This window comes from Ictalurus punctatus, chromosome 12 (assembly GCF_001660625.3).
Source record: "Ictalurus punctatus breed USDA103 chromosome 12, Coco_2.0, whole genome shotgun sequence".
Taxonomy (NCBI): Eukaryota; Metazoa; Chordata; class Actinopteri; order Siluriformes; family Ictaluridae; genus Ictalurus; species Ictalurus punctatus.
In genome coordinates, this window is record NC_030427.2 from 31,076,172 (window position 1) to 31,094,719 (window position 18,548).

Consider the following 18,548-nt stretch of genomic DNA (forward strand, 5'->3'; position numbering starts at 1 on the left):
ATTACAGCAGGAGTAACTTCACCCACCCCTTTAACATGTGTTCGATCGACTCGGCTGTACACACGAGTGTACTTAATAAATTGTATTTTACTGTATTTAATACATATGGTCTGCGCTCCAGCTCTTTGGAAGGATTGGAACTCCGTTTATATGGTGATTGCTGGCTGGATTTTAGTGGAAACACAACACTGTATGTTTATGGTCTTCCTGTATCATGTTTGTCCTTTGTGACCCTGTCCTGGTGTGTGTTTGGTACAAGAGCACCTGTACATGTGTTTTCTGCTGTGAAACAATGGCATCTGAGTCAAAAGCCTCAAGAGACGCCGAAGTCACGCATGCTGTTATCAAATCCGACCATCTGTGAGAGACTCCTGGGAGTCAGTATAGGATAGAGCCAATATGGCTGTCTACCTTGACATGACAGTGGGATATTAAAAAAAAAAAAAAGAAAGACAATGAATGGCCGCTATGAACACGAACAAAGAGAACACAATAAAAAAGTGCGGGTGAGAAAGATAATATACATGAGTGTATAAGCACAAAAGCACTAACTACAATATATACATATATATTTTCATACATTTATTCATTGTTTTTATTTGTTATGGTTTACAAAATAAACAAATGAGTGAAAATTGGACATGTTTGAATTCCCCCGCCCAGTTAAATTCAGTTAATACGCAGTTCTTACATTTACATCCAGAACTTTATGAACGACTTATGAACTTGAAGCAATTACTCGGGTTTGTTGTGTACATTCTACAGTCTAAAATACTCTGAGCGTGTACATTTCACTATATATGATATAACCACAATAAAGTGTACTTAACATCATGGTGTATGCATAAGGAAGTGCAGAGCCTTGCTCTTGTGTTTTGTGCCAGTCCTCATACGGAATGTCCCCGCCGGTTGGTGATTTGCACATGGCTTGCAGGTCTTGTACAGAGTTGGCCAAACTCACTTAACTTTGCTAAGAGAGTTAACGGCCAACTTGCAAGGGAAAGGAAGAAAAAAAAACACTCTGAAATCGTAATTAGTCGGGAGGAACCATCTGAATAATCAAATCCAGCCTTGTTCCGAGGGCTTCTGAAATTAAATTAGCCTGCTTCATATACTTCTTGGCGAGTAGATCTGTGTCTTTTATTTTCTGTTCGCTCTAAAACGTGCTGCCGGGATGAGCCGGTCCCTCATGACTTGATAGGAATCTAATTAGGAGTAATCAATATGACTGCTCCCGCTCTCCGTCTCTCCATCGCTCTGTGTTTCGCCTTTCTGCCCTCGTCCACTAGCCAGAATTGTTTTTATTTCATCAATTATGGAAAAAGTAATACGATTTGGTCAAATTATGTTTGTAAAATATTCCATCATTCTTCAAATAGGTCAGCACAGTGAGTTCTTATTGACCGAACGCAGTCAAAACAATAACATAATGACATGAAACGTGCAGAGGAGCAAATTCTCCATGTGTTCGGGATTCTCTACATTGCACCACAGCACTGCTGGATTCTGGATTCTATCCATATATTTTGACTCTGGCGTTTGCCTTTCCTGTTGCAACCCTCCCCGTTTTCCAGGCTTGGGACCAGCACTGAGTTCACTGGCAACACACACAACTCTCCAGTGGCTGGGGTTGGTTCACTGACTGGAAATCGAACCCGGGTCACTGCGGCGGTGAGAGCGCCGTATGCTACTCACTAGTCCACCAGGGAACCAGCAATTTATCAGTGATTGTATTGATTATAATGTTTAATTTATTAATGCACTACCTGTCGCACATTTTGGCAGCATATAGTTAGGTTTAATGTCGTAGAACGTCCGAGAAACAAATTAATTCCTGTTCCATCTAATATTATAGATGTGATCAACAGTCATTCCTTCACTAGCCTCTCTCTCTCTTTTTCTCTCACTCTCTCTCAAAACACAACCTGTCACTTTACAGAGAAAGCGGACAGAGTAAACTCCTCCGTCCTGAAGTCTTATGAACGAGATGCCTCCCATAAATGTTAAATAAATAAATAAATAAATAAATGTATCTTAAACGTCACCACAATGATTATACATTTAGCTTTGTTAAACATTAACATGCTTTTTAAATCCGTTTTTTAAAATTATTATTATTATTATTATTAGTCTTAGATGATGTGGAGCGTCTGCCTTAAAAGTCCTTGTGAATGAGCTATTAGTATCGAAATGATAATATATTAGAACGAGTACATTAATACATTATAAACCTATCGTTTATGTTGCAGCCGGAACTACTGCCCGGTCCACACTGTTATACGAAAATAATACACAGCTTCAGACCAGTACAGTTGGAGCCTCCGAACCGCGCCGTCATATATATTTTTTCTATTTTTTTTTAATGCGCTCGCACATGTTTCTATAGTAACAGCTCGTTCACAGGGACTTGTACAGTGCATGCTCCACGTTAACAGATTTTAAAATGTGTGTACTTAACTTTTCTAAAAAAAAACAAAAAAAAACAATGATAATAATCTAAAATGTTAACCTGTAAAGCAAAAATATTTCCCTTAAAATCCCTGAAAATTCCAGCTTAAAAACTTTGTAACGGCAAAATTTCTACCTTAAATATCTCAAAATGTCCCCCTTAAATACCTTACCTTAAATATTTGCTGCAAATCCGTTGCGACAATTTTAGTCATACAAATATGAACACAAATATGTTAATAATGTTAGGGTTTTTTTTTACTTAATGTTACTTCTTTGGTAGTCTGTGCTGTGGTGTAAAAGGAATAAAACACATGGGGAATTGATGTTATAGGAAAGCAGGGTGGAACTTCAGGGTGGTAAGAGGAACTCCCTGGGAGCAAGAAACATTCTATTTCTTGCTCCCAGGATCAGCAAGAAATCGAATGTTTTATTCCCTGTGCCTTTTTCGCAATATACACACAATCCCACAAAGCACTGGGGCAGCCTGCTCAAAGGCTCTGGACTGTTGCATTAAAGTAAATAATGTAAGAAATGATTCATCTGAACACAAACGCTAAAGACAAAATCCCTGTAACTCTATGTAGGTCCACATCTCTCTCTCTCTCTCTCTCTCTCTCTCTCTCTCTCTCTCTCTCTCTCTCTCTCTCACACACACACACACACACACACACACACTTGAATAATTGATAGTGCATATATCAGAAGCAGGAATGTCTATGTATGTGTATTTAACCTTTTGTTAATGTGTGTGTGTGTGTGTGTGTGTGTGTGTGTGTGTGTGTGTGTGTGTGTGCATGTGTGCGTGTGTCAGACCTCAGTTTGTGCATTCAGCATTTCTGTAAACAGGTGATGCGTGAAATGTTGGCACAATCTCCACTACAGACGAATCCACTGTAACTGCCAAATGAAGTGCTTTGAGTGTTTGTGTGTGTGTGTGTGTGTGTGTGTGTGTGTGTGTGTGTGTGTGAGAGAGAGAGAGAGAGAGAGAGAGAGAGAGAGAGAGAGCAAGACAGAAAGAGAGACAGACAGAGAGATAGACAGTGAGATCTGTAGTATAGAGCATTTTGCTGAGACAGCAATAAGAACCATGGTGCAGAGAACATCTCTCCTCTCTCTCTCTCTCTCTCTCTCTCTCTCTCTCTCTCTCTCTCTCTCTCTCTCTCTCTCTCTTCCACATAGCTTGGTTCTCCACAACATATTGGAGATTAATTGGAACTAGCGTGGCCAGCCAGCAGATCTCATAAATCACAAGGAATATGAAACAATCTGCTGAGCTAATAAGCTGTGCACGAATGCAGCGCTGCATCCGGGGCCAGAATGTGACCTGCACCTCATCACTGTGGGAATAAAACAAGAAAATGCTTAAACTCTTCTGGAAAACCTGCACCGTGCTCCAGGGGCTCGAACGCACTTCGCACAACGCTTGAATCCATTTGTTTCTAAGTATATTTTTGACTCATTTTTCCATCTTTGGTTTGTTAGAACAACACTATTTTTGTTACGTTACAGTCTTATAACTCCTTATAAACAGCCAAATACAAAAGTAGAGTCATGTGAAAAAATAAGTACACCCCATGGAAACTGTTGGGTTTTTTGACATATTTGTACAAGCAAACATTTGATCCTCTTTGAGACAGTGCCTGTTAATAAAAATGATGCACTCTAACAATTGACACATAAAAAATGACATTTTGTAGTGATGTTCACAAGTTAAATGAACAAAATCAGATCAGTCACATGGAAAAAGTACACCCCTACATTTATGACACGTTCAAATTCATAAAATTAGAATCAGGTGTTCAAGATTGTGATTAGAACCTGCTTAGGGAGTGTAGTTGGAACATCTCATATCTAGTGTCTGGTTTTCCCATTGATATTCAGGTGTGTGGGGTCATCATGCCAAGATCTAAAGAGTTCTGGAAGCCTTTCAGAAAAAAAAAAGGTTGTGGATGCGTATGAGTGTGGCAAGGGATTTTTAAAAAATCCCCAGTTTTTTTTTTTTTTTTTTAAATACATCAATCCAGTATAAGGAAAATAATCTGCAAATGGTGCCGATTTCAAACGATTACCAGTTTGTCCAGGACTGTCCGTCCCAGCAAATTCAGCCCAAGAGGAGGTGATGCAAAAAGAACTCTCAAAGAGCCCCAAAATTTCATCCGAGGATCTGCTAGTACAGTGGTGCTTGAAAGTTTGTGAACCCTTTAGGATTTTCTATATATCTGAATAAATATGACCTAAAACATCATCAGATTTTCACACAAGTCCTAAAGGTATATAAAGAGAACCTAATTAAACAAATGGGACAGAAACATATATTTTGTCATTTATATATTGAGGAAAATGATCCAGTGGCGACATAACTGTGAGTGGCAAAAGTATATCAAGCTTTAAGATTAGCAGTTTACTTTTAAGGTGAAATTAGAATCAGGTGTTTTCAATCAATGGGATGACAATGAGGTGTGAGTGAGTGCCCTGTTTTATTTAAAGAACAGGGAGCTATCAGAGTCTGATCTTCACAACATATGTTTGTGGAAGTGTATCTTGGAATAAACAAAGGAGATTTCTGAGGACCTCAGAAAAAGATTTGTTGATGCTCAACAGGCTGGAAAAGTTTACAAAACTATCTCTAAAGAATTTGGACTCCACCAACAAAAATCACTCCAAGAGCAAGACGTGTAATATTCCGTGAGGTCACAAACAAACCCAGGGTAACTTCTAAGCAACTAAAGGCCTCTCTCACATTGGCTAGTGTTAATGTTCATGAGTCCACCTTCAGGAGAACACTGAACAACAATGGTGTACATGGCAGGGTTGCAAGGAGAAAGTCACTGCTCTCCAAAAAGAACATTGCTGCCCCTCTGCAGTTTACTAAAGATCACATGGACAAGCCAGAAGGCTAATGGAAAAATGTTTTGTGGACAGATGAAACCAAAATAGAATTTTGCATTCCAGCATAAGACCCTTATCCCATCTGTGTCACGTCGCGAGATGTAAGGGAGTAGGATACGGAAGCAATTGCAGTTAAGAGCTTTTATTAAAGGAGGCAGGCAGACAAATACAAAACATGAAACACATGCGTAGTCAAAAACAGGCAGTGGGTCGGGCGATTGGCAAACAGGCATAAACGGGGCAAAGCAGGAAGTGATGGTAGTGGTAGTGTCATGGTTTGGGCCTGTTTTGCTGCATCTGGGCCAAGACGACTTGCAATCATTTATGGAACAATTAATTCTGAATTATACCAGCGAATTCTAAAGGAAAATATTAGGACATCTGTTCATGAACTGAATCTGAAGAGAAAGTGGGTTATGCAGCAAGACAACGAGCCTAAACACAGAAGTTGTTCTACCAAAGAACGGTTAAAGAATAAAGTTAATATTTTGGAATGGTCAACCTTAATACAGTAGAAATGTTGTAGAAGAACCTGAGGCAAGCAGTTCATGTGAGGAAACCCACCAACATCCCAGAGTTGAAGCTGTTCTGTACTGAATTTTCAGCTTAAATAACCAAAATATGAAATGTCTTACTTAAAAATGTGAAATGCCCCCTTTAAAAATCTTGAATTGTCCACTTTAAAAAAAAACAAAATCCTGAAATGTCAGCTTTAAAAATGGATTAAAATGCTACCATTAAAAACTTCACAATGTGAACTTTAAGAGCCTGAAATGTCCACCTTAAATACACAAACAATAACTTTAAACAACCAAAATATCCACCTTTGTCATATCTCAACCCGGCTAGGACTCAGTTTCCCAAGAAGCAACACTCACGTCCCATGCACGCATGCGCTCACCATCCCCGGAGTTCTAATCTCCCACACCTGTCACTAATCACACACACACTCTCTCCACTAGTATTTAGAGAGTCATTCGCCAAATGTTCATTGCAAAGTATACGTTCAGTAGACTTGTTCTCTGCGTTTCCAAGCCTTTCACATTCATTTGCTATCTTTGTTATCTTGACCTCGTTTCCCGTTTACGACTACGCTTTCTGCCTGTCCCCCTTGTGCTTTGTTTGTCCGATCGCCTGACCAAGATCGCCGGATCAAGAAAAGGTCAAGGCAGTAGTGAACTGGCCCACACCCACAACGGTGAAGGAATTACAAAGATTTTTGGGTTTTGCCAATTTTTACAGAAGATTCATTCGAAATTTCAGTACCATCGCCAATCCCTTGACATTCTTATTAAAAGGGAAGCCAAAACGCCTGCCGTGGAACCCAGCTGCCCAAGTATCCCTGGATCAGCTCAAGAAAGCCTTCACAACCTCCCCCATTATCAAGCATCCAGACCCATCTAGACCGTTCATCGTAGAAGTCGACGCGTCAGAGACCGGGGTAGGAGCTGTACTCTCCCAGCGTTTCGGAGAAAGGCCAAAGCTCCATCCAGTGGCCTTCTTTTCACGAAAGCTTTCCCCCACTGAGAGAAATTATGATGTGGGCAATTGAGAACTCTTGGCCGTCAAATTAGCCCTTGAAGAGTGGCAGCACTGGTTAGAAGGAGCTACACATCCCTTCGTCATCTTCACTTACCATAAAAACCTAGAGTATTTACGCACTGCCAAGAGGCTCACACCCCGTCAAGCCCGATGGTCCCTGTTTTTCACCAGGTTCCACTTCACACTATCATATAGACCAGGATCCAAGAACACAAAGGCCGATGCCCTGTCTCGTCTGGACCACACGGAACGTGTGAATGACCACGAGGAATATATCATCAACCCTTCATGTTTCAAATTTCTTCCTTAACATCCACTTTAAAGAGATTTACTCTTGACCTTAAAACCCTGAAACATCAACAAAATATTCACCTTAAAAACCTGAAATGTCCCCCTTAAACCTTCCTACAAAGCTGTTCCTACTTTGCACATGTATGAACAGTTGTTAATGTTGTAGGAGAACATATTTGTGATTAACTATGATTAAAACACTGCAGAGATGTTACAGTCTAGCTTTCTCAGAATCTGTGAACTATAACTAAGTTTGTGTTAAGGTTCACAGTTAGTTGAGAAGCTGAGGGGCTAAAGTATGAGTGATGATGTCATAGGTCTCCTATTGGACATGGAGTGCCACTAGATTGGGAGTAGGAGTCATTGTTGTATTCTGTCTCTAGTGCATTTAAGGAGTGGGGGAAAAGGTCTGACCCTCTTGACTCCCTCAGCTCCCTCAGCACTGCATAAACATACACGCTAAATTATTCAGCCCATTGCTATGGCACTGCCGACAGGTCATCAGAAAGCGAGAGATATACACTTTTTCTTTTTCTTCGTCACTGTCAATCTTCGGCTGTCACGTCGCTGTCGCTGGACAAAAGCGGCCTGTCTATATTATGGGATGGCTGGAATCACTATGGATGGGTCCTCTTTCAACTCGTTCATTATACAAACCGCACTAGTGCATTATGGGTAGTCTATATGTTGTTTTTACAGTGTGTTGTGGGATTGAATTATATATATCGCATATACACACGCTTCACTTTTTCCATAACTTCAGTACATCAATGTTTTAATAGTGGGACGGTGGCCACTATCTCCATGGCAACAAGTTATTATGGGATGGGCATCAGGTTGTGTGTTCATCCTGTTTAGAAGCCTCTCTACATTAAACACCAAAGGCATTCAAGTGAATGTGTGGATCATAGAACTGTAAAATGTTTGTTTATAACATGTTTACAGGTGACAAGGCAAAGATACTAATAATACTTTGCTAATAATAAATAGTAGATAATGCTAGTTTAATAAAACTCTGACCCAGGGAACGAAATATCCCAGCTAGTTTATCACTGCGCTAAAGCCCATGTAGCTTCATTTACTGACTTTATCCTCATCAACAAGGACATTTTCTAAAAATAAGGCCTGCATTCAGTCAATTAGAGATTCAATATGATTTATCTTTTAAATGTTACACGATCCAATAAGCAATAATTCCCAGCTGAGATAATTAGTCCCAGGAGAATTTCATTGGCCTTTTTTAAATTTTTTTTTTAAACAGTGTGGCCCTGAAGCTCGGCATGTTTATCGGCTTTATGACAGAATAACGTACACGCAGGATGAGGAAGGGCTCATTTTCTGATCACAAAGCCGTGTCTCGAATGAACCGGGTCTTTCGTTTGATCGCCCAATCGTACAGATGAGAGGAAAATGGAGCCAATTAAACGCAACGCACCACACTGTAATGAGACACAGCCATGTCTGGCTGAGTCTCATACACGACGAGGTCAAACATCCAGAATATACTCAGAATGGCAGCATAAACATTCCTGATTAGCACTGAGGTTTAATAAAATCATACAAAGTGTTGTAAAGTAATAGAATATGAAATAAATCATGAATGATTGGTCAGTTTCTGTGCTAGATAAACATTACATCCCAGGTTAAAAGAAATGATTTATACGTATGAGAAGTTAGCATGTTGGAATATTTTTGTTAAATTTACATTTAATGAACTGTAAATAGATTTAATAAGTAATGAAATCTTTAACAAATATATACATTTTAAAACAGAAATAAATATCTAAATAATGATGTCAAATCCTCTTTTAAATATAATGCTTATTTACTGCTTGTATGTTTTTATTTTGTTGTATTGTTTTTCCTATATTTATATTAGGAATTTTATTACTTTAGCTACTTATTATAAATGAATGAATATTAAATATTAAACTATTAAATTATATGTATTATTTTAGATATTTTTTAATGTTATTATTGTTTGGTTATTTATAAATCTAATGTTTATATGGAATAAAATTTGTTAAACATCCATACCATTTCTCTGAAATAATAATAATAATAATAATAATAATAATAATAATAATAATAATAATAATAATAACAATAACTGCAGTGAGATCATTAATGTTAGACAATGAGATTACGTGTGTGTGTGTGTGTGTGTGTGTGTGTGTGTGTGTGTGTGTGTGTGTGTGTGTGTGTGTGTGTATGTCGAGAGAGAGGACTCCCCCCAGGGAGAGACAAGTGGAGGGTTGACCTGAGGTCATGCTTAACACGATGCCAAGCATTCAGAGAGCAGTCTAATGTTGCTCTCTCTCTCTTTCTGTCTCTCTTTCTCTCGCTCTAGCTCTCTCTCACTCTCACTCTCTCTCGTCATCCTCTTCTAATCCTTTCATCATTTCCCCCGGGGCATCTCGAGTGGAGAGGAGTGTGAAAGACGCAGCAATTAGAGCAGCACTTCTCATTATCCCTGTCACACACACACACAAACACACACACACACACACACACACACACACACACACACACACCGTACCATTAAAGCTATTTGCTTGGTTAAAGTACTGAGACATAAATACATTTATTTCTCTCGCGTGTTGTTAGTTCTATGTATGGTAGACTCTGCAAGGCTCTGTGTGTGTGTGTGTGTGTGTGTGTGTGTGTGTGTGTGTGTGTGTGTGTGTGTGTGTGTGTGTATTTAAGAGGTGTCAGGTGGAGAGCCCAGTGTGATTCTGACGCTGTATGTGTGTGAGTTATCCGAGCGAGTGGAGTGTGAGATGACTGCAGTGGTTTGTCTCTTTTAAACCCCCTGTCGGAGCTCCAGCACTCAGGCTTCATTCACACACATTAAATTGTAAGAGCAGAGACAGGAAAAGGCACAGAGTGCTCTAATCTACTGCACTTACCGTGAACCTTAAGCCCACAATAGCTTTCTCTCTCTCTCTCTCTCTCTCCCTCTGTCTCTCTCTCTCTCTCTCTCTCACACACACACACACACACATATATATATGCACACACACAGATTAATGCCACTATATATAGATGTAAGCTCTGTCAAAGAAGTCTAATGTAGCCCAAGGATTCTTAAAGCTTCTGCAGATTGATTCCAAAACATCCAAAAGCTACCACCAGCACCACCACAGTTCTGCACCATCTTAAATGATCTTATCTGAGTGAATTCAATATATAAACTACTTTAATGCTGTGCATTAGTAGTCTGCAAGCGTAGTGTGAAAGTTTCTTGACCTTTTTCAAAAGTAATTTTTTCCGATGCTTCATGTTTCTTGGAGAAATCAGGAACCTGTGGATGCTGCTAATCAAAGTAAAAGTAGGTAAGAAAAATCCCCTGCTAATTCTAGTTTGTCACTTGGTTCTATGGCTTCCTTTATTGACTTCATCCTCACCTTATCAATACGGATTTTTTTTTTTTTTTTTTTTTTATAAAATCAAGGCCCAAATTCAGTCAAAAAGATATTCAATAGGATTTTTTTTAAAAAAATTAAACACTTAGGCAGACAATCCAAAACAATATCCACGACCAACATAACTAGAGAAATCCAAGAGACCAAACTAACAGTGGAATCAGAGTCAATTCCAGAAACACATTTGAGAGCAAAGCAATACCTTTGTAATAACAAAGTAAGACTAGGATGAGAGTTCGCAGTAAACTACCATCTGTGTTACTGTGCTATAGTTGGTGATTGGAAACAGGTGACTGCAATTAGTCTGGGGATGCAGAATGTGTTGTTTTGTAAGTGGAGACTGTGGCTGAAGCTGGCTGTGACGTGACAGCTGTAAGCTCTGTCCAACAATTTTATGCGTTTAATTAAAGAGAGTTTATTAATATAAAAGACAGAATAACTTGTCTCACCGGTACAAATGATAATGAACTCCTTGTATTTGTATCTGCACTGTCTTAAATTACCTCACTTGACTGAATTGTCACACTACATAAACCACATCTGAGCAATTGAAGGTTATATCCCACAGTCCACCTGTCTGTTCCACCTGGATAACATCTGAGCACAGCAAGTATCAACCAGATCCAGGTGGACATTTTCAAGTTGCACCCTGGCAGGTGCCAGCTCTTCTAACATCAATCACTTTTTTGCAGAAAGGATCTATGAAATAATCAGAACTGTCTCTGAGATGCACAGGTTCCTTAGTCTGGAATTATACTATAAGCAGATGGACAAGACCTTCATCAGAAGAATTCAGTTCAATTCAGTTAAATTTTATTTGTATAGCACTTTTTACAATGGACGTTGTCTCAAAGGAGCTTTACGGTTACATATAAACACAGGGTTGCAGGATGCAGATTTTAAATGTGTGAATTTATCCCTATTGAGCGAGCCGGTAGTGACGGTGGAAAGGAAAAACACCCTAAGATGTTAAGAGGAAGAAACCTTGAGAGGAACCAGACTCAGAAGGGAACCCATCCTCATCTGGGTAACAACGGATAGTGTAAACGGATAGTGTAGAACCTTGCCCCTGCAAGCCCCAGCCAGCTGTCAGTTATGAGCAGATTAAGAGAAAGATATCATTAGGCCAGGTCAGAGCCAATACAATTAATGTAACCTCACATTGCAGAACAGTGATGGAGGACTAGTGGGGGGCCAGGTTCCTCTACCAGAGGAACCAAGAAGGAACCACCCTTCTGAAGCTTGTAAGTTTGGCCACTTGGGATGTCAAAATGATCTTGGCATTTAGAGATCACTGAAGATTTACTCAATTCCAACAACCAGATGAACCAGGGCATTAAGTGACCTGGCACAGCAGGTCGTCAAGCAGATTTAGGTGGTCAACCCCAAGTTACACTCTGGAAGGTCCCATCTCTTCCACTAATAAAAAAATATATATTTTTATATGTATAACCATAAAAATATATATTTATATATGTATAACCAGATCTGTCTCCAAATTGCATAGCTTCCTGTGGTTTGAGTCCTACTATTGGCAGTTTGACAAGGTTTTCACCAACATCACTGCACACAATCTACTGATCTATGCTCATGACAAATTTCCTATGGGGACCTATGCCACTACTGCCACATTCATTAAGAATGTAAGTGAAGGATAGCATGGGGCCACAACAATCATGTCATCCTCAGTGGGACCAGGTTCTTCTACCGGAGGACAGGAAGTGGAACAACCCAGTGTGTCAGCTTGTGGAGTCAAGAATTCTCTGGACATTTAGTGATCATCATATCAGACCTAATAGAGAGGTTTGACTGCCATGATGCTAGGGTTTCTACCACATTGTGCACCACCAAGGATGGCGTAGTACAAAGCATACCAAGACTCACTCACTTCCTGCACCCAGACCAACCAGATGGAGAGATGTTGCAGCAGGAGGGAGATCAAGTTATGGAAATTGAGTGGGTAATGAGCGATTGCCTACACATGTGCATGGCCGTATCCACCATTGAGGTCACCGAGGTCCGGACCGCTGTATTTTTTATCCGAGGTGTATATTAAAAGTCATGAAATAATTGCCTAATAATAACTCTTTGATGCCACAAAGATCATACTACGCAAAATTAACCGACCTTCTCAGGTGACTGCTTGCTTGTGTTGACCACTGACATTATCTGGGGGGCGGGCTTTGCGCTCCACTGTGCTGGACTACGTCAACAAACAGGGCAGGGCAGGCACCTTAATCCGCCAAAGCGTTATGAGGTAAGTAGAGAATTTTACTAGTCGTCTTCTTGTAGTTCATTGCCATGATTCATCCTCACCCAGTCAGACATCATCTGACATATAGCTCCTGTGTGCGGTCACGCTTCTTTAAACATTGGCCGTCCATCATGAGTGAATTAACTAGCTAGCTGCCAGCTAACATTAATTCCATCCATCCAGTGACAGACTGCTAATGATATGCTTTTATTTCATATCAGTTTGTGTAGGGTTGAAATGCATGTTAAAATAATGAGGTACCAACATATATTTATATTTTCATTGCAAGATTACCTGAACAGAGGCTGGTAATATTTGCAGATAAATATCAATTTACCCCGTGTTTACTTTCTTTACTGACACAGATGAAAATGAAAAGACTGCATCAGTTAAAGCTCAGCTTTCGGAAGGGAAGCAACAGGGGACATGATGAGACTGAGAGAAAAATAAAAAGAGAAGATGATGGAGATGAGGGAGGAAGAGCGGGTACTACCCACTGTGCCCAGAATATGATTAGCATTATGTTACTGTGCTGTTTAACACAAACACAAACTGACCTGATCTCATTCAAACAATGTAGTACTAATTACCACAGAGATATGTGTTCTTGATAATTACAGTGAAGCCTATAGGTTCAATTTCATTTCATGAGTATAGTGTCATAATACAGTATAGTACTACTGTATACATGTAATTTTGAATAACACACATTTTTCCTATGTTTCCTCAAACACAAAGATTAAATAAAGTTGTTTTTTTTTTTTCTTTCAATTGTACTAAATTATTTTTTAATGCACTTTGGCAGGGAATACAAGAGAGGGATTACAAAGAAAGGGACAGGCAGTGAATACAGAGGGAGAGAGAGAAGAAAGAGTATAAGAGGATGGAGAGAGAAATGAACAGAACGATTGTAATGTTGAAGGCAGCGAGACGAGAAGAGCTGAGAAACATGGAGCAGGTGATGGGGAAACGAGAGATATAGAAAAAGAGGCTGAGAGAAGAAGAAGAGCACAGGAGACACAAAAGGAAAAGACTTAGAGAGACCACACAAGCAGAGCGATACTGGAGTAGACCAGGCTGAGATGAGAGGTGATGGAGCTGATGTTAGTCAAAGAGACGCAGTCCGACACGAATTTGATCCAGTCCACTGACATGGATTTAAAGCTATTATTATCCAGTGTCTTAAAATGCACATATGTCGATCAGGGAAATCAATATTTTTCACCCCCAACCCTGCTAGCAGACTTAGTTTTTGGACCTCGGTATTTTTTAAACCCTGCATACGGCTATGCACGTGTGTGTATGTGTGTGGTTTACGGCAGCTTATGTATGTGCTCTGTCTTTTTCAGTAGCCAGTCAGATGCCAGTGAGAGACTGAGCACTGTGGAGCTCTTGGCAAGTGAAAATAATAACCACACTACAGAACCCAACTAGCTCTGCTTTCCATCCCCTGCCTCCCATGTTCTCAATCCCAACCAGACTTTTAGGATCATCACCAGAAACTACTTCATTAAGTGACCAACTGCATATGCAGTCTCCAACCAAGAACAACAGTTGTAGACATCCTGCTGGATGATCAATGAGTTGGTGGTCACGCTATTTCTCCAACGAACAACACCAGTAGTTGCTTCACCCAAACGTGAGTTAGACAAACTACTACCACTTTGGATTCTCCCAATAGATTACACCAAGAGTTTTGGCACACCACCCCTATTTCCAAGGACTTAATAAGTCTCTAAATAGCTTTACTATTAGTATTACAGATTTGCTGTAAGGCTAAGGCATTACAAAACCAATGGGATCTGTAATAAAATATAAACATGCATATACACAGCTGGAAAAGGTCTTCCTGGATAGCCAGGCTTGAGTGATTGGGTCTAACGTTCAGAAAGAGTGTAAGGAAGGTGAACAGTTGCATGGGGATTGGTGTTAAACAGAGCAATTATATTCAGCAGTGTAGATGTGGTCCAGAGCCTCCACGCACAGCTATAAAGATCTGGTCGATATCCACAGTGTTATTGTGTTTAATGCCATGAGGAATGAGAGGTAAATGAGTGTGTGGGTTATATTATAGTAGAGGAAATGCTTTGGGCTTTCGATTGGTTGAAAATGTGTGTAGAAGTGGTACAGGATATGTGAATATTCATACATATGGTTTAATGTTGTTTTTCTGTGTAGCTAGATTATTAGCATCCACTAGGTTAACTTCTTTTTCCATTCTGAGAATAGTGGAGAATATTAGGACAATTTCAATCAGCGCAATTTCAATTACAGCTTGGAAAATGAATAAATAAATAAATAAAATAAAAAGACCTGAAGACCCCAAATTACAAGTCCTAATTTCTTAGTGTGCTCATGCAACTAGTGGGCATGTTACATTACACCATTTGCAAAGTAGAAGAGGAAAACATTTATATTAGGGTTTTCTCTGGTACCCAATCACCATGCACAACGTAACATCCAGGTTTACCAAAATGCACTGCACGTGCAGAATTATTGCATAGTTGATTTGTATTGACTCCACCCACTATTTGCACTTTTACTTAGACTCCGCTCCGTATTAATTAATGCTGTATTAGCTCAATTCAATTAAATTCAGTTTTACTTGCATAGCACTTTTAACAATGGACAGTTTTACAGAAATATATCAGTTCAGGATTAGTGGCGCCATGGAAGTGAAAAAAACAACAACACGAATGCCACCAATTAGTGTTTTGTTTGCTAAGCCAGAGCATGTAAAGCCCATAAAAAGCTAGTTTCTGTGCACTTTTACAGTTACAGGCCTGAGTGGCTCTGTTGGGTCTGTTCTACTTCATGAACTTCAAACATTCAGGAGAAACTTAACAATAAGCTAGCCATGTAATGTTGGTGATAACTCTAATGTTGATGATTACTGCCTCAAAACACTGATTATTACAATCATGATTTAACAGAGTACTGTGTCTGTATATGAACGGATCTAAAGCCAATACTGCTATAAACTCATTTAAAACTACAGAAGGGGAACTTTACATGGTCCACAGTGTGAGAGGCCATGTTGGTTTGACATTCACTCCGTAGTTGAGAAGACTAACCCAAGCTGAAGAGTTGACATTTCAAGTCGAGGGGGGCGTTTCCTGTGTTTTTTACTGGTTGTCCAAAAGGGAGAAGACATGCTGTCGTGTTCACACGATCCTCTGTAAGGCCTGTTAGAAAATCAGAGTCTGAGTGATGAACAGCTATAGACATCTGACAGCGCTGTAGGTGATGGGGTCAGAGAGCTCTATTACCCGCTGCGAAAAAGCTACACTCACACAATTAAGTCCATGTCTCTCTCTCTCTCTCTCTCTCTCTCTCTCTCTCTCTCTTGCGCACACAATAATTTTCTCTCTTGATCTCATGATTACCTCCATTTCTTCCACTCTTCCCCCTTTTTATCCATCTCCTCTCATCCGTTGGAGAAGCTAAATGAAATGGAAGAGGAACTTGACAGAATTAGGAATTCATCCTCTCTCTGTGTCTCTGTATCTCTCTCTCTCTCTCTCTCACCATCTCTCTCTCTCCATCTCTCAGTCTGTCATTTCAGCTTTATGTCCACTCAGCAAAGTGGCTGAAGTCGAGCAAAGAGCCGACTGACATGGTGCAACGCCTTGACACGCAGCTATTGATCCACTCCGCGCCACCATATGTGTGTGAATGTGTGTGTGAACAGGATACATAGAGAGAAACAGAAAGAAGAAGGACTGGGAAAAGTCTTAACACCCTTTATTTACGCTTGATCATCATGACATTTAACGAAGTGGAACAAACGTTATTTCATTAAGAGCCGTTACACCGTTACTGAGGAGTGCTCATTGAACTACACAGCATGGATTAAAGAAAGAAAGAAAGATAGCAAGAATCATAGAAAGAAACTGTATGACCAAAGGTTTGTGAAGACCTGACCATCACATCAATATGTGTTTATTTTCTCCTAACTGTTGAGACAGTGTTGGAAGCACACAACTCTCTGTACGCTGTAGTATTGCAATTCCCTTTCACTGGAGCTAAGCGGCCCAAACCCGCTCAAGCACAACAATGCCCCTGTGCACAAAGGCAGCTCCATGAAGACATGGGGTGTTAAGTTTGGAGAGGGAGAACTCGAATGTGGAAGAATGCGCTGACCTCAACCCCACGATCTTCCTTTCTTTCTTTCATAAAAATACATTTTTTTTTTTTTACTCCTTTAGAAAGAAATACTAATACTCTTTAAGAAAGAAAGAGAAAGAAAGACAGCGATCTGCAGTGGTTGTGTAATGGGGTGTACAATAATAGAATAACACAGTAATAGTTTCAGTAGAAGTATTTACAGATCATGTGGTCATGTGAAGGTTCCGGTACGCTCCATCCCTCAGATCAAGTGACAGACAGACACGGTTAACACACACTAATCCATATTTCCTTACACACATACATCAGCACACACACACACACACACACACACACACACACACACACAAAGCACACAAAGCACACAAAGCACACAGAGCAAAGCGGAAACAGGAAAGGAGAATTTCATGCGGATGTGAGCAGTAAAGCAGCTTGGTCAGAGTAATACAGGTCAGCATGAGGTCAGTGTGAGGTCAGCATGAGGTCAGTTAGCTTCAGTTTGTCAAGTTAAATTTGTCTCGTGTGTATGAAGGCTGCCTCACTCTTTAATGATTCTGAATAATAAGGAAAGACGAACATCACATGCTATAATATCACCGTGCATTATGTCACTTTAAGTCGATTTGTGCATGATAGTTGTTTTATTGATTGGCTAAATTGTGGGCAAGAGAGAATAAAGCAGAGCAAGTTGTCCTAAATTTAACTTCATCTTCACTCTGGCTTTCTCACATCATAACTAATTTAAATAAAATCAAGTAAACTGTGTTTGTCATTTGTCACAGTCTTTACCAAAACATTTCCAATTATTAAATCTGAAAATAGATTAAAGCACTTCTTTCTTTCTTTCTTTGTTTCTTTCTTTGTTTCTTTCTTTGTTTCTTTCTTTCTTTCTTTCTTTCTTTCTTTCTTTCTTTCTTTCTTTCTTTCTTTCTTTCTTTCTTTCTACAATTCTGTGCTTTACCCAGTAATTTATTATTATTGTAAGTATTTAATTTATGGTTATTACTATGTAATTTATTTTGGTTATAAATTTTATCTTTGAAGTTTTTTTATGTTTAAAGTATATATATGATTGCAATCAAAATTATTTTGTCACGTAATGGAGGTTGAGACGGATGCAATTGCAGTTAAGAGCTTTAATGAAGAGTATAATACGCAGAGGGCGAGGCAAAAGACATAAACAGAGACAGGCAGTGGTCACATGATCAGGCAAACAGTACAAAACAGGCAAGGCAGAGAATCAAGGTCAAAGGAGCAAACAAAGTCAAAAACCAGGCTAACGAACACTAGATCAAGTCTTCGTACACGACAGAGAAAAGATCAGCTGAGTGTAATACTTCGCAAAGACATTGTGAGTGAGCAGTCTCGCTAGGCCGCACCCAGCATGAGAAGCTGGAGAAGCAGGAGATTGACTTGGTGGGCTGTCTCGTCTGTCTTTCTTGAGTGTGGAGCAACATCTTCAGCAGGGCCGGAAGGCAAAGTGACGTCCTCAGCAGAACAGGATGGCAGAGCGACATCCTCACCACAGTGGGAAAGCAGAGCAACATCCATAGAGAAGCCTGACGTAG

The 18,548-nt window shown here is 39.8% G+C and overlaps 1 protein-coding gene across 5 annotated transcripts in view; it reads right to left on the reverse strand.

Annotated features, from left to right (window-relative positions):
• Positions 1-18,548, reverse strand: part of LOC124628717 (RNA binding protein fox-1 homolog 3) — a 217,845-nt gene that overhangs the window by 144,301 nt on the left and 54,996 nt on the right. The window lies entirely within an intron of this gene.